A 13977-nucleotide genomic window follows, 5' to 3' on the forward strand; every position below is an offset into this window, starting at 1 on the left:
TCCTACCCTGCTTCTTATTTATTTGTTCACTGGGTAAAGGGCATCAGTAGCTGGACCAAGAATTAGTGCCCATCCCTAATCAGGATCAGAATCAAGTTTATTATCACTGACTTAGATGACATGAAACTTGTTGTTTTGCAGCAGCAGTATAGCGCTAAGATGTAAAAATTATTATAAATTACAAAATGAATAAATAGAGCAAAAAAGAAGAATGAAGTAGTGTTCATGGGTTCATGGATCTTTCAGAAATCTGATGATGGAGGAGAAGAAGCTGTTCGTGAATTATTGAGTGTGTATCTTCAGGCTCCTGTACCTCCTCTTTGATGGTAGTAACGAGAAGAGGGCATGTCCCGGATGGTGAGGGTCCTTAGTGATAGATGCCACCTTCTTGAGGATGTCCTCGATGGTGGGAAGGGTTGCCCCTGAACTTCATTTCGGTGGACTGTTGAGTTATTCACACTGCAGTGATTCTGAGCTCACACATATAGGCCATACTGGATAAGGAGATGAGCTTTTATGACAATTTAATTACTTCATGGTTATTAATACTGACTGATGCTAGTTTATTATTCCAGATTTAGTAAATTCCTTGAATCTAAATTCTTCTAGTTGCCATGGTTTTATTCAGACATGTCTCTCATAACCTAAATACCTTGAGACTGTACATTGGGAGCACATAGACATCCTATGTGAGTGGCAGAAGGAATATATCATCTCACAATCTTTCCATCCACGTGCTTGTCAGCAACCTCCTGCCCCAGCTGTGGAAGAGTCTACGGTTTCTGCATTGTTGACGAGCAAGTCTTCCTCCATTCTAAGGGACTGCCGTAGAAGAACTATGCTACCATGTGTCAAGAATTTCTTGAAGAAGAATGACTCAGAGGGTGCTTTATGGCGAAATTCTGATCATTTTCTATAGAAGGACAGGCATGCAACTAACTGTCACTCAAGTAACACTTTCTGAGCTGTGAAAAGATCTGCGGACAGTGTCTTGGCTGCTTCTCTCCACGGGCACCATTATTTTCTGATGTCTCCAGGTACCCTCTGCTGTTTATCTTCACCTTTACTGTCTGGATATTTTCCCGGCAGAGTTGAATTGCTCACCAGTTGTAAAACCTAACTCAGCCTACATTAAGTGAAAATCAGACAACTTCTACAATCATCCCGTCTGGCTGATGTTGCCGGACAGTGAGGGGGAAAAATTCTACCTCCTCCTCCTTCAATTACTCCATTACCAGATATTCAAAAATGTGCTTGCGCACTATCATGAGGTTATCACTTTGTAATGGCATATTTAGGAGGATAACTTACGTGAAGAGACAGACCCCTTGTTAACCAATTTCAGCCACCTGAGTGGGATTGAGTTGCCCCAGTGTGACACTGCATCACCCTCCATATTAAGATCACCAAAATCAATAGTAGCTCCTGTCAGACAGCTTAGCCCACAAGAGCCAACTCCGTACAGACCAGCTAACAAAGTTTGAGGCCTCCCTGACTAGCAGGGCATAACTCTACAAGAGGCAGTGAGCCATTCTTCTCCAGATGAAAGGTAAGACTGGCTGGAGACCCATCATGGTAAGATGGTGTATTTTAGTGCAGCTAATAACCATCTTAATGTAGCCAATATTAGAGTCGTACAGCACAGAAACATGTCCTTTGACCCGTCATGTCTTTTCACACCATCAAGCGCCGATCTATATTAATCCCATTTAACGGCAATAGTGATTCAAGTTCTTGTCCAGGTGCTTCTTAAATATGAGAGTGTATGCCTCCACCACCAGTGTGTTCCAGATAACAATCATCCTTTGGGTGAAAAAGTTCTTCTTCAGATTCCTTCTGAACCTTTTACTCCTTGCTATGTAAATAGAAGCAGAGGACTTTGTAAATGTGGTGTGGAAGCAATTTTCTTTTGTATTTTTCCCACCTCTCGCCGTGGCTCTTATTGACAGTTCCACACTGGTAATGTCAGAAATTCGGTCTGGGGAGCTGTTTCCACAGAACCCCTGTGGTACTCTGAATTATAGGCAAACTCACTAATCACTCGTTGCAGGCTATAGACAGCACAGTCAGCCAGTGGCAAAAATAGAGGAAGTCAGTCACCAAGGTGAAACATAAGCTGTCACTAAGGGGGACATAATGCAGGCACCAGGGAGATTCATGGAACATTGGTCGGGAAAGTCAGGATTCTGCATTTTTCCAGCTGTCTGGTCCATTCACCGCCATAGGCTTTTCCTAAGTTTTGAAAAGAACATTGGCTGAAGGTAAAAGCCTTGACATAAATTCTAAATGCAATGGGTTAAGGCTTTGCCACTCATTAAATAGAAGGAGACTGCCATCTCCCCGCATTTTGTTGCAGAACTATTCAACGACAATTAAAGGTTTCTTTTAAATGCTGTAATTTTGACTAAACGTTGTCTAGTCTGAAAGCAGGAAGTGAAGTTTACGACTTAGTGCCCCTGTTGCCACATTACTCTGTTACTATGGCTACTGCAAGGGGACTGAGAAGCAGCCAGAGTATGGTGGAATGATGTGTGAGCTTCAGATGCTAGAGGAGGCTGTCCTTGCTGTGGTTACACAGGTCATGCCCTAATGACCGTGTCCTCTTTGCTATTGTTTTGCCACTGAAGGTTTATAGAGGGAAGCAATGTAAAATCCTGGTTTGGAGAGGCCTGATCTTCTGATTCTCACAGTGAACAGTGTGAGAATGTAGATTAATGGGCTGGTGGTATTTACACTCAGTGCCTTCCACATGACTGTATATCATTTTGTTAAAGACTGTTTTCACAGTCCTGGTCATTTTTCTTTCCACTTTTGTCAAGTTTCTAGACTGAAACCATCTTCTGTGATTTCCACATTTTTTTCGAGGAAGCTTACAAGTGTGTGTGTGTGTGTGTGTGTGTGTGTGTATCTGTGTGAGAGTGTATGTATCTGTGTGTGTGTGTGTGTGTGTGTGTGTGTGTGTGTGTGTGTGTGTATGGGTTTGTATATCTGTGTGTATATGAATTTTTTAATAACATTATACACTTCTCCTCTCCTAGAAGTGGCATGTCAACATTTGTTAAAATCTTGCAACAAGATAAGGGTAATTTTGAAAGAACATTGGGAGATTGAAATAATTAAGCTTAAACCACATCCCACTACTGAACATGTAACATGCTCCCTCAAGGTGAGGAAGCAGTTAACATATGACCTATACAGTCACAGGTGGGAAACATCTATCCTCTTGGTTTGAAGTTTTGTTGACATAATACAAGTACAGAATAGCCTTACCCACTGGCAACATGAGGTGATGACCCAGAAATGTGCATATCTGTAATTTGTGCCACACTCTCACCCCAATTGAGAAGGTCATGGGCTCAAGTCCCTTTCCAGAGACATCAGCAAAAAAGTTAGGAGTGAGAAGCAATGCTACACTGTTGGATTTACCGTCCTTCTGATGAGAGAATAAAGTGAGACCTTGCCTACTTTCTCAGGCATCAACGGTATTTTAAGGAACAGCAAGGGAGTTGTCATCAGTGTCCCAGATAAAATTTCTCTCTCAAGTCAACCTTTGTGGGGAAGAAAAAGCAGAGCTCCCAACCATCAGACTTTGCTGTTTGTGAGAGGTTTCTCTGCACAAATTGGCAACTTCACCTCCAACATAAGAACAATGACTCTGCTTAAAATTCCCTTCGTTGGGAGGGTAAAGCATTTGAAAAGTCTCGCAGCCGTGAAAGACAGCACAAGATACAAGTCTTTCTTCCTTAATAACAGAAAATTGGCTGGGTGTGCCCTGTGATTTTCTGATTGGAAGAGAATAGTCTTTTGCACTAAGTTTTAAGATGAATTACTCTGCTGATGGACAATAAAAGGAGCTATTACTGGAGTGGTCTAAATCATGGCCTGATCTGGGGATTGATCTGGCATACTATAATTCAATAAATTTGTTATTTACCTTCAAGATAGCATTGTTTTCCAATACCATGAATGTACAAGGTCTCTCAAGGGGTTTCCAGCTGATTCCTCAATCCAGGTAGACAGGGAGATGCCACAGAGCCCTTTTGCTGCCTTACATAGAACATAGAACAAGGAACCGTACAGCACAGGAATAGGCCCTGTGCTGAGCATGATGCCAAATTAAACTAATCTCTTCTGCCTGCGCATGGTCTATGTCCTTCCATTCCCTGCCTATCTAAAAGCCTCTTAAATGCCACTATGGTATCTGCCTCAACTACCATCACTGGCAGCCCATTTCGGGCACCTACCACTCTCTGTGTAAAAAAAACTTGCCCCTGCACATCCCCTTGAAACCTACCCCCTCTTGCCTTAAATGCATGTCCTCTAGTATTCAACTTTCTACCTTGGGAAAATGATTCTGACAGTCCACCCTATCTACTTCTCCCATAATTTTATAAACTTCTATCAGGTCTCCCCTCAGCCTCCGGCACTCCAGAGAAAACAACCCAAGTTTAGAACATAGAACATAGAACAATTACAGCACAATTCAGGCCCTTCAGCCCACAAAGCTGTGCCGAACAAGGGTATTTCCACATCGAAGAGTATTTGAAAACTGGTTTGTCCAAACTCCCCTTATAGCTAATAATCTTTAATCCAGGCAGCATCCTGGTAAACCTCTTCTGAACCTTCTCAAAGCCCCCACATCCTTCCTGTAATGAAGCAACCAGGACTGCACACAAAACTCTAAGTGGCCTAACCAAAGTTTTATACAACTGTGTTGTATAAAAGATGTAGAAAAAATCTAATGTTGAAAGAGATTTCAAGACATTGGTACAGTTTACTTATCTTTTATTTTATTTATTTACTTGTCATGCTGTTAAAGTCTTCATTATTTGCCCACCCTTAATTGTCCTTAAGATGATGGTGGTGAGCAGCTTTTTTAAAATTTGCATTCAAAGAATTCCTCAGTACAGTTGGATAAGGAATTCCAGAATTTAGGTCCAGGCATGATTAAAGAACCAACTTTTTTCACACAAAGTGTGATCAATGTACAGAGTGAGCTTCATGTAGAACAGCAAGCATAAAAAACTGGAATCATATAAAATGTTTAAATTAGTTAGATTTTTTTTCCTTCAATAGACATTAGTCTGGGACCATTCTTGTGGATGACTCCTGTCTCCATGTTGTTGCAGAGGTAATGGCACGGTAGTGTAGCGGTTAGTGTAACGCTATTACAGTGCCAGCGACCCAGGTTCAATTCCGGCTGCTGTCTGTAAGGAGTTTGTATGTTCTCCCCGTGACTGAGTGGGTTTCCTCTGGGTGCTCCAGTTTCCTCCCACATTCCAAAGACGTACGGGTTAGGAAGTTGTGGGCATGCTATGTTGGTGCCAGAAGCGTGGTGACACTTGCGGGCTGCCCCCAGAACACTCAATGCGAAAGACGCATTTCACTGTGTGTCTCGATGTATATGTGACTAATAAAGAAATCTTATCTTATCTCACTTGTCTAAATAACAAGATAAATATATCATGGACCCAGGAAATAAACAGAAAATAAGAGAAGATGCAAATTGTAACAATTGTACAAAATATTTATTGCAGCAATTAAACTATAATAGCCTGCCAATTGGAAAAGTTGTGCTGATTAAAAGAAACCTTTGGAACACTGGCTGGGTCCAAGTCAGTTTAAGCAACATTTAAGTGCAAGAACAACAAACAAATATTATTTAGACACTTGTGTCAGACAATCTATTTAACTGTCGCTATATGAGCTAAGCTGTTACATAATTAAATCTCTTTTTTAATTTCTTATATAATTATAGACAACAATAGAAGCCAATGTCATGATAAATCTCAGACTTAGTTTTGATGCAGGTACTTGTTGAGATGTGGTGCATGATGGAAGTATTCAGACTTCTGGAGTATAGGGAATAGTTCTGGAGTGGGAGGGGCTTGTTCATGATAGGCTGGTTACATGGGGATCAATCAGGAGGGAAGGCTCATCATTGCGGTCAGGGACCACTTAAGCTAACTTGGCAGGGGTATGGGCACTGGCTTATAGCAGCAGAAATGTGGTATAAGGCCCACCTAGGGTTGGGAGTGGCAGACAGGATTAGAGTAGAAAGTAATACAGTTTTGGGTAGGAGCAGATTAAGAGAGACTACAAGAATTACAAAGCCAGGTATAGCATACATATGTGTAAGCACAGAAAATGTGAATCAGACTAGTGAGTTATGAACACAAAGAGCCATGTAAGCATATGATGTACAGAAGCATAGTTCAACAAAATGGCAGGGTTGGGGACTCAAAGTCCCAGGGTAGAAGATGTTCAGAAAAAGTATGAAGAGATACATTTTGCCAGAGCAAATGAGGAGAGACAGTATAACTAAATTCCAAAGACAGTGCAGAACACAGGGACCTGGGTGTATACTGGCATAAATCTTTGAAAATGGCAGGACTCGTTGGCAGAGCAATTAATGAAGATTAAGGATCCTGGACTTCATGAGCGGAGGCACAGAATACAAAATCAGAGCAGTAATGTTGAACCTTTATACTTAAGCCACTTTTGGACACCCGAGTACACGGAGGTTGTGAAGATCCTAGACGACTATTATAGTTAGATTCTAGAATCAGGGTGATAGTCTCAAAATAAGGGGTCAACCATTCAGGATTGAGAGAAGAAGAAATTTCATTACTCAAAGGGTGGCGATTCTTTAACATTCTCTACCCAGGAGGCTGTGGAGGCTCAGCTGTTGAACGTATTCAAGAAAGAGATTGATGTATTTTTGTACATTAAGGTAATCAAGGGATATGGAGTTAGTGGAGGAAAGTGACGGTGAGGTAAAAGGTGAATTATTTCATATTGATTGGCAGAGCAGGAACGATAGGTTGAATGGCCTATTCCTGCTTCTGTTCCTTTCCTGTTATGTGCTGGAAAGGTTTGTTAAAATGGTTTGAGGGCTAAGTATTAGACCAGCAGCAAAGAAAGTTGAGAGGAGATTGGATAGCAATGTACAAGATCGTGGCAGGTGTAGATAGACTAATTATAGATAATCTGCTTCTGTTAATGGTTCAAGGACCAAAGAGTCGTTATTCATAGTGATGGCTAAAGGTCCGGGGGAATATAAAGGAAAACATTTTTACATAAGGGTTTGTAATGATATGGAAATTACTGCCTGTAAGTGTGGTAAAACTAGAATCAATTAAGGCTTCCAAGGGGGAATTGGATAGGCATGAGAGAGAATAATTTGTAGGTCTACCGGGAAAGAGCAGGGAATGAGACTGACTGGATTCTGACTCTAGGTTCCCAACTTTTCCTTTAAGTCCCAGTCTGGAATTCATGGTTGTCAGGTCCCTATGCTCTGATCTCTGGAACTCTCGAATTAGATCTTCACATTTTACCAAATCTCTCATTGCATTCAGCAGAATCTCCCCCACCCTCCCTGCAGCTTAACTGGTTTCTTTTGTCTCCTTCCCCAGTTCTGACAAAGGATCTTCAACCTGAAATGTTAACTCTGCTTCTTGTCCCAAAGATGCAGCCTGACCTGCTGAGTATTTCCAGCATTTTCTGTCTTTATAACACTGCTATATATTCTGTTTAACACTAATAAGTGGGGGTGAACTTCCAGGACAATACATATGGACATTCAGTGCAGTACTACATTGTCAATGGCCCTGTCTTTGAGTTGAGGAGATAAACTGATGCCCTATCCACCTCTTTTTTAGATTTGCTTGGATATTCAAGAACCCATAATATTATTCATAGAAGAAAAGGGTGCCTTGGCAGCATCTAACAATATCAACAGAAGTCAGATTATGAGGTCATTCTTTCATTTGCTGGCTGTGGGATTTTGCTGTGTGCAATTTGACTGTCAAGCTTTCTACAACAATGATAAATCATCAATAGTACTTCATTGGCCATAAAGCATTTTGGGAGGTCACAAGGCTGTGAAATTCACTTGGTTTTTTTCTGCAATGATCACAAGACAAAAAGAAACAATGGATTTTAAAGAGCTTTTGGATGTCCTGAGGATGTGGTTAGGTTCTCTATAAATGCCAGTTCTTTCTTTCTTTAATAGCAAATAAAATGCTGAAGGAACTCAGCAGGTCAGGCAGGATCTGTGGAGGGAAATGGACAGTCAATATTACAGTTTGAAACCCTTCATCTGGACTTGGTCTTTAGATGAAGGTCTGAAGGGACCATCCAGATGAAGGGTCTTGACCCGTAATGTCCAATGTTCATTTCCCACCACAAGTGCTACCTGACCCACTGAGTTCCTCCAGCATTTTGTTTCTTGCTCCAGATTCCAGCATCTGGAGGCTCTTGTGTCTCACTTCCTTTGATAAGTTGATTTTGTGTGATGTATTTAAACAGGGGGTGATCCTCATTACAGTGCTCCAAAGCATTAATTAGTTTTCAAAAGATGGTTGTTCAGCTTGGCTGAATCCTCTCACAACACTGAGAGCTCACTTACTAGCACTGCACACTACTTCATACATTCATTGATTTTACTTTTGGATAACTTTTATAACCTTGACTGCAGATCCTGGCTGGAAACTTAGCTTCGTTCAGCAATTTAGTGTCTGATTTTATTCAGTGGTGGCATCATCAACTCCAAGATGATGAGATGTTTCTTTACTCAACTGGTTGTCAAACTTTGGGGTAATGATGACATCTTATTTAATGTTTTCAACATTAAGCTTGAATTATCTTTGGAGTCTATTGGATTCTAGGGAAAGGGGATCAATTAGTTAAGTGGACGTAGGATTAACTGTGCTCTTATTGATGTTTTGAATGCTTGAACGTATTTCTGTGCAGTACTGTGGGAATGCAATGTAGTCATAATTGCCGTCGCTCAAGTGCACATTAGCCCAAAGATCCGCTTCCCTTTCAGGGCTACTATATCTCCTATGGAACAACTTTATACACAAATTGGAAGTCGCCCCAGCAGGCAGATGGATGTTTATTCTAAAATCAACGTCACTCGAAAAGAAACGAATGGACTGTTGAGCCGAACTAGATAATAGGCTCAGGGCCCTTGGAGTGTGACCTAATACTCAAAACCTGTCAAGGACTCTACCTTCGGGTCAAGCCCATAGGCCAGAAAGATCCGAGTCTTCTTCAGGAATACAAATGATTAACTGTCTATCAAATAAAGCACTGTCCAAGTTTGCTTTCACTGCTTAGTACATCATTAACAGGTTGGCATCATCACTCGTGGGAACAAGCGATATGAAGTCATGGCATCATACAGCACAGAAACAGACCCTTCGGCCCAACTGATCCATGCTGACCAAGACATCCATCCAAACTAGTCTCATTTGCCCTTGTTTGGACCATATCCCTCTAAACCTTGCCTATCCGTGTTCCTGTCTAACTGTCTTTTAAAAGTTGTTATTGTACCTGCCTCAACCACTCTCTCTGGCAGCTCATTCCATTTACGTACCACCCTCTGTGTATAAAAAGTTGCCCCTCAAGTTCCTATTAAATCTTTCCCCTCTCACCTTAAACCTATGCCCTCTAGTTCTTGATTCCCCAACCTGGGAAAAAGACTGAGTGTATTCACCCTATGTATGCCCCTCATAATTTCATATACCTCTATAAGATCACCTCCCAGTCTCCAATGCTCCAAGGTCAAAAGTCCTAGCCTGTGCAACCTCTCCCTATAACTCAATACTTCGAGTCCTGGCAACATCCTTGTAAATCTTTTCTGTACCCTTTCCAGTTTAATAACATCTTGCCTGTAGCAGGCTGACCAAAACTGAACACAGTATTCCAAGTGCAGCCTCACCAGCACCTTGTACAAGCACAACATAACCTCCCAACTTCTATATTCAATGCCCTGACTGATGAAGGCCAGTGTGCCAAAAGCCTTCTTCACCACCCTGTCTACCTGTGACTCCACTTTCAGGGAACCATGCACCTGAACTCCAAGGTCCCTCTGTTCTACAAGACTCCTCAAGGCCTTACTGTTCACTGTGAAAGTTCTACCTTGATTTGACTTTCCAAAATCTAACACCTCACACTTATCTGAAATAAACTCCATTTGCCACTCTTCAGCCCACTTATCCAGCTGATCAAGATCCCGCTGCAATTTTTGATAACCTTCTTCACTGTCAATGATACCACCAATTTTAGTGTCATATGCAAATTTACCAACCATGCCTCGTACATTGTCATCCATATCATTGATATAGATGACAAACAACAATGAGCCCAGCATCGATCCTCGAGGCACACCACTCGTCATGGCCCTCAAGTCCGAGAAGCAACCTTCCACCGTCATCCTCTGCCTCCTACCATCAAGCCAATTGTGTATCCAATTAGCCAGCTTTCTCCAGATTCCATGCAATCTAACCTTCCATAGAAGCCCACCACGTGGAACCTGGGGGAGAAAGCTGCAATAGGGTCCTGAATTTCAATGATCCATCCTCATCCTAAACCTAACCCTAACCTGAATTTGGTACTGAATTTGAACGGCGGAGCAGGGTCAAAGGGCTAAATGGCTTATCCCTGCTCCTATTTTCTCTTTTACTATTGTTCTCTAGGATAAAACAGAACAGACCAGGGGGATTTATCAGCTTTCATCAAGTTTAATTTTTCCTTTGTTAGATTCTTGATTCCTCAATGTTTTTTGGAAATTTACTTGTCTCTTTCTCTGTGAAAACAGAACAAAAGTATTTCTTTCACTACTTGACCGTATCCCAGATCTCCTTCATGAATTCTCCCATTTCTGGGTGTAGAGGAACCAACACGACTTCTTTAGTCTTTTTCTTTTTGCATATTTGTAGAAGTTCTTACAGTCCACTTTTATGTTCACTGCTAGTTTACACCCAAACACTATTTTTGCTCTTTTAATCAATTTCTTTTCTGAAATCTAAACTGCTCCTAATCCTTCAAAATCCCAGACTTGTCTGGCAACCTTTAGATCCACTCTTTGGATCTAAACTTCTATTTGTATCTAATCTAAACTTCTTTAGTTAGCCATGGTTGGGTTGTTCACCTTTTGTACTTTTACCATTATAGTTAATTGTTGTAGTTCCTGCATTCATTCCTTAAATATGGGCCACTACCTATCCACCATCCAGACTTTTAATGCAGCTTCCCAGTCTATCATAGCCATCTCACTGCTCACACTTTCATAGCTTCCTTTGTTTATATTTAGGACCTGAATATCAGATGGAACTATTTCACTTTCCATCTCAAAAAAGAATTCTATCATCTTATGGTCACTCTTCCTTAATGGATCCTGCACAACAAGTTTAGTAGTTAAACCTTTCTGATTGCACAATACCCAGCCTGGCCTATTACATAGTTAGCTATTCAACATTCAAGCCCAAAAGGCCATCCCATTCACACCCCAGGAATTCTTCCTGCACAGTTTTATTGCTGATTTGATTTGGCCAGTGTACAGTCACCCAATAGTACTGTGGTACCCTTGCTCCATACATCTTAAATTTCCGCCATTACCACTAAGTACAGAGGCCAATAGACAACGCCCATCAATGCTTTCCAGCACTCCGTGTTTCTTAACTTCATCCAAACTGATTCCACATCTTCATTTTCTAAACCAATATCCCTACTCATTATTGCATTGACTTCACCTTTTTACCGTTTTGCCTATCCTTCCTAAGCATTGAATAACCGTATCTCCTTAGTGGCAATCACATTGCATACATTTTCGCCTATTTGCATTGTTAATTCATTCACTTTGTTATGAATGCTTGACACATTCAGATACAGCATCTTCAACTTTTTATCTTTTATTTAGAAACGTTAACATTCTTACTTTGCACAATAGACCTATTTATCTTGTTCCATTTTTTTTCCTCCCTGAACCCTATTTTTAAGGTTTCTTTTGTTTATAAATTCTGTCTCTTCTAGTTCCCCTTTTCCTAAAGATTTTTCATCTCTGCTTTCTTGTGTTTCTCTCTAGCATTCTAGATTCCCCCCACCCCCCACTGAGAAAAACTCATATTATTCAGTTTAAACCCTATTTCCTTCCCTAGATATTCAACTCACTGGAACTCTGGTCCCAACTATAAGCATCATTCAGACTCCTTCAAGAGAAGGCAACCCCTGAGTCCTTTACTTGGACTTGTTTCCTGAGGTAGAAGGGACATGACAGGTCCCACAATCCCCATAAGTTTTCAAATGTATCGCCTGATAGGGAACGACAGGCAGTCTTGCAGACTTGCGTCCACCGACATGCCCCAGAAGTCTCAGCGTGCAAGCCTCAGAAAGCAGCATAATCATAAAAGGAAATAACATTGAGGTTATGTGGGCTTTAATTTCAGCTTGCAGTGCTCTGCTTAACAGGTTCCCATAAAAATGGCTTTATGAGCAATTCTAATACAGCCATTAAGCAGCTTACAAAGCGGATTAATGACAATGTTAAAGAAGGGCACAAAGGAAGTTTACATAACCCATCAACCAACAAATAACCATTGGAAATAAAGCCCTGCATTTTTATTATAGTGAGCTAATCTATTGTGTCTAGTTGACTTCAAAGTCATTCAGTAGGTTCCAGAACATATGTCGGAGCCTATTGCTGGCCTGGAGTGATCATAGGGGAGCAAGCTAATTGAATTTGTGTGGCATTATAATCCATAGCCTACTTCTGTTCTTGCAGAACTGAGCTCTGACATTTTATTTTGAAAACTAAATCTGAATAAGGCTTTGCAGGTATTAACCCTGGAGGTTTGTTTTATGTTTGGTATGTGATTGCAGTGAAGGATAGCGGCAAAAGCCATCTCCAAATCTCAGCTGGTAAATGAATTGTTGCATTAAGACTTAGGGCCACCACGTTTATCTTCACTACCTTAGTCAATGAAGAGTTATTATTCCGTGGTCCTTCACCTGATGAACAGTAATGCAGTAGTTAGAGCTGTTGTTGCAGAATTCCAACAACCTGGGTTCACTCATAACCCAGGGTGCTGGTTGTGTGGAGTTTGCATGTTCCCCTGACCACCACGTGAGTTTTCTCTGGGTGCTCCAGCTTCCCCTCACATCCCAAACATGTGACGGAAAATTAATTGGCCAATGTAAATTGTTCTGAGTGTTGGTTGGTGGCAAAAGAACTAGGGGGACTTAATGAGCTGATGAGAAAGAGTATGTTGCAAGGAAATACGTGAGGGAATGGGGCTGAGAGGAGTACTCTGAGAGCTAGCGTAGACTTAGTGGGCCGAATGGCCTGTGCTCTAATAAAACATGAATGTGATTGGTTGTGACCACTGGAAATTACATTCGTGGAAGGATATATTAGAATGAAATTGAGGTGGCTTGAAAAGTTTCCCGAAACTTGAAACCATTTTTTTTTACATAACAAAACAAAAACTGGTGGAGTTGTGGATGGTGAGGGAGGTTGTCAAAGTACACAGAAGGATACAGACCTGTTGGAAAGTTGGGCAGAGAGATGACAGATGGAGTTTAATCCAGACAAGTGTGAGGTGTTACACTTTGGGCAGTCAAATGCTAGAGGAGTATATACGGTAAATGACAGCATCCTTAGGAGCACTGATGCACAGAGGGCTTTTAGGGTACAAGTCCATAGTTCCATGAGAGATGCAACACAAGTAGATAGGGTGATAAAGAAGGTGTATGGTATACTTACATTCATCAGTCAGGGCACTGGGCTTAAAGTCAGGAAGTCACGTTACAGCTGTATAAAATGTTAGTTAGGCCTCATTTGGAGTATTTACTGTTCTGGAAGAATGTGGAGACTTTGGAGAGGGTGCAGAAGAGGTTCACCAGGATGTTGCCTGGAATGGAGACTATTGGCTGCAAGAAGAGGCTGGACAAACTTGGTTTGTTTTCTCTGGAGCATTGGAGGCTGAGGGACAACCTGATAGAAATATATAAGATTATGAGAGGTGTAGATAGTCAGAGGTTTTTCTCTCCAGGGCAGAAATGTCAAATACCAGATGGCATATTTTGAAGGTGAGAGAAGAAAAGTTTAAAGAAGATTTGCAAGGAAAGTTTTTTTACACAGAGAGTGGTAGGTGCCTGAAACGCATTGCCAGGGAGGTAGTAGAAGCAGAT

The sequence above is a fragment of the Pristis pectinata genome, chromosome 26, assembly GCF_009764475.1.
Source record: "Pristis pectinata isolate sPriPec2 chromosome 26, sPriPec2.1.pri, whole genome shotgun sequence".
NCBI lineage: Eukaryota > Metazoa > Chordata > Chondrichthyes > Rhinopristiformes > Pristidae > Pristis > Pristis pectinata.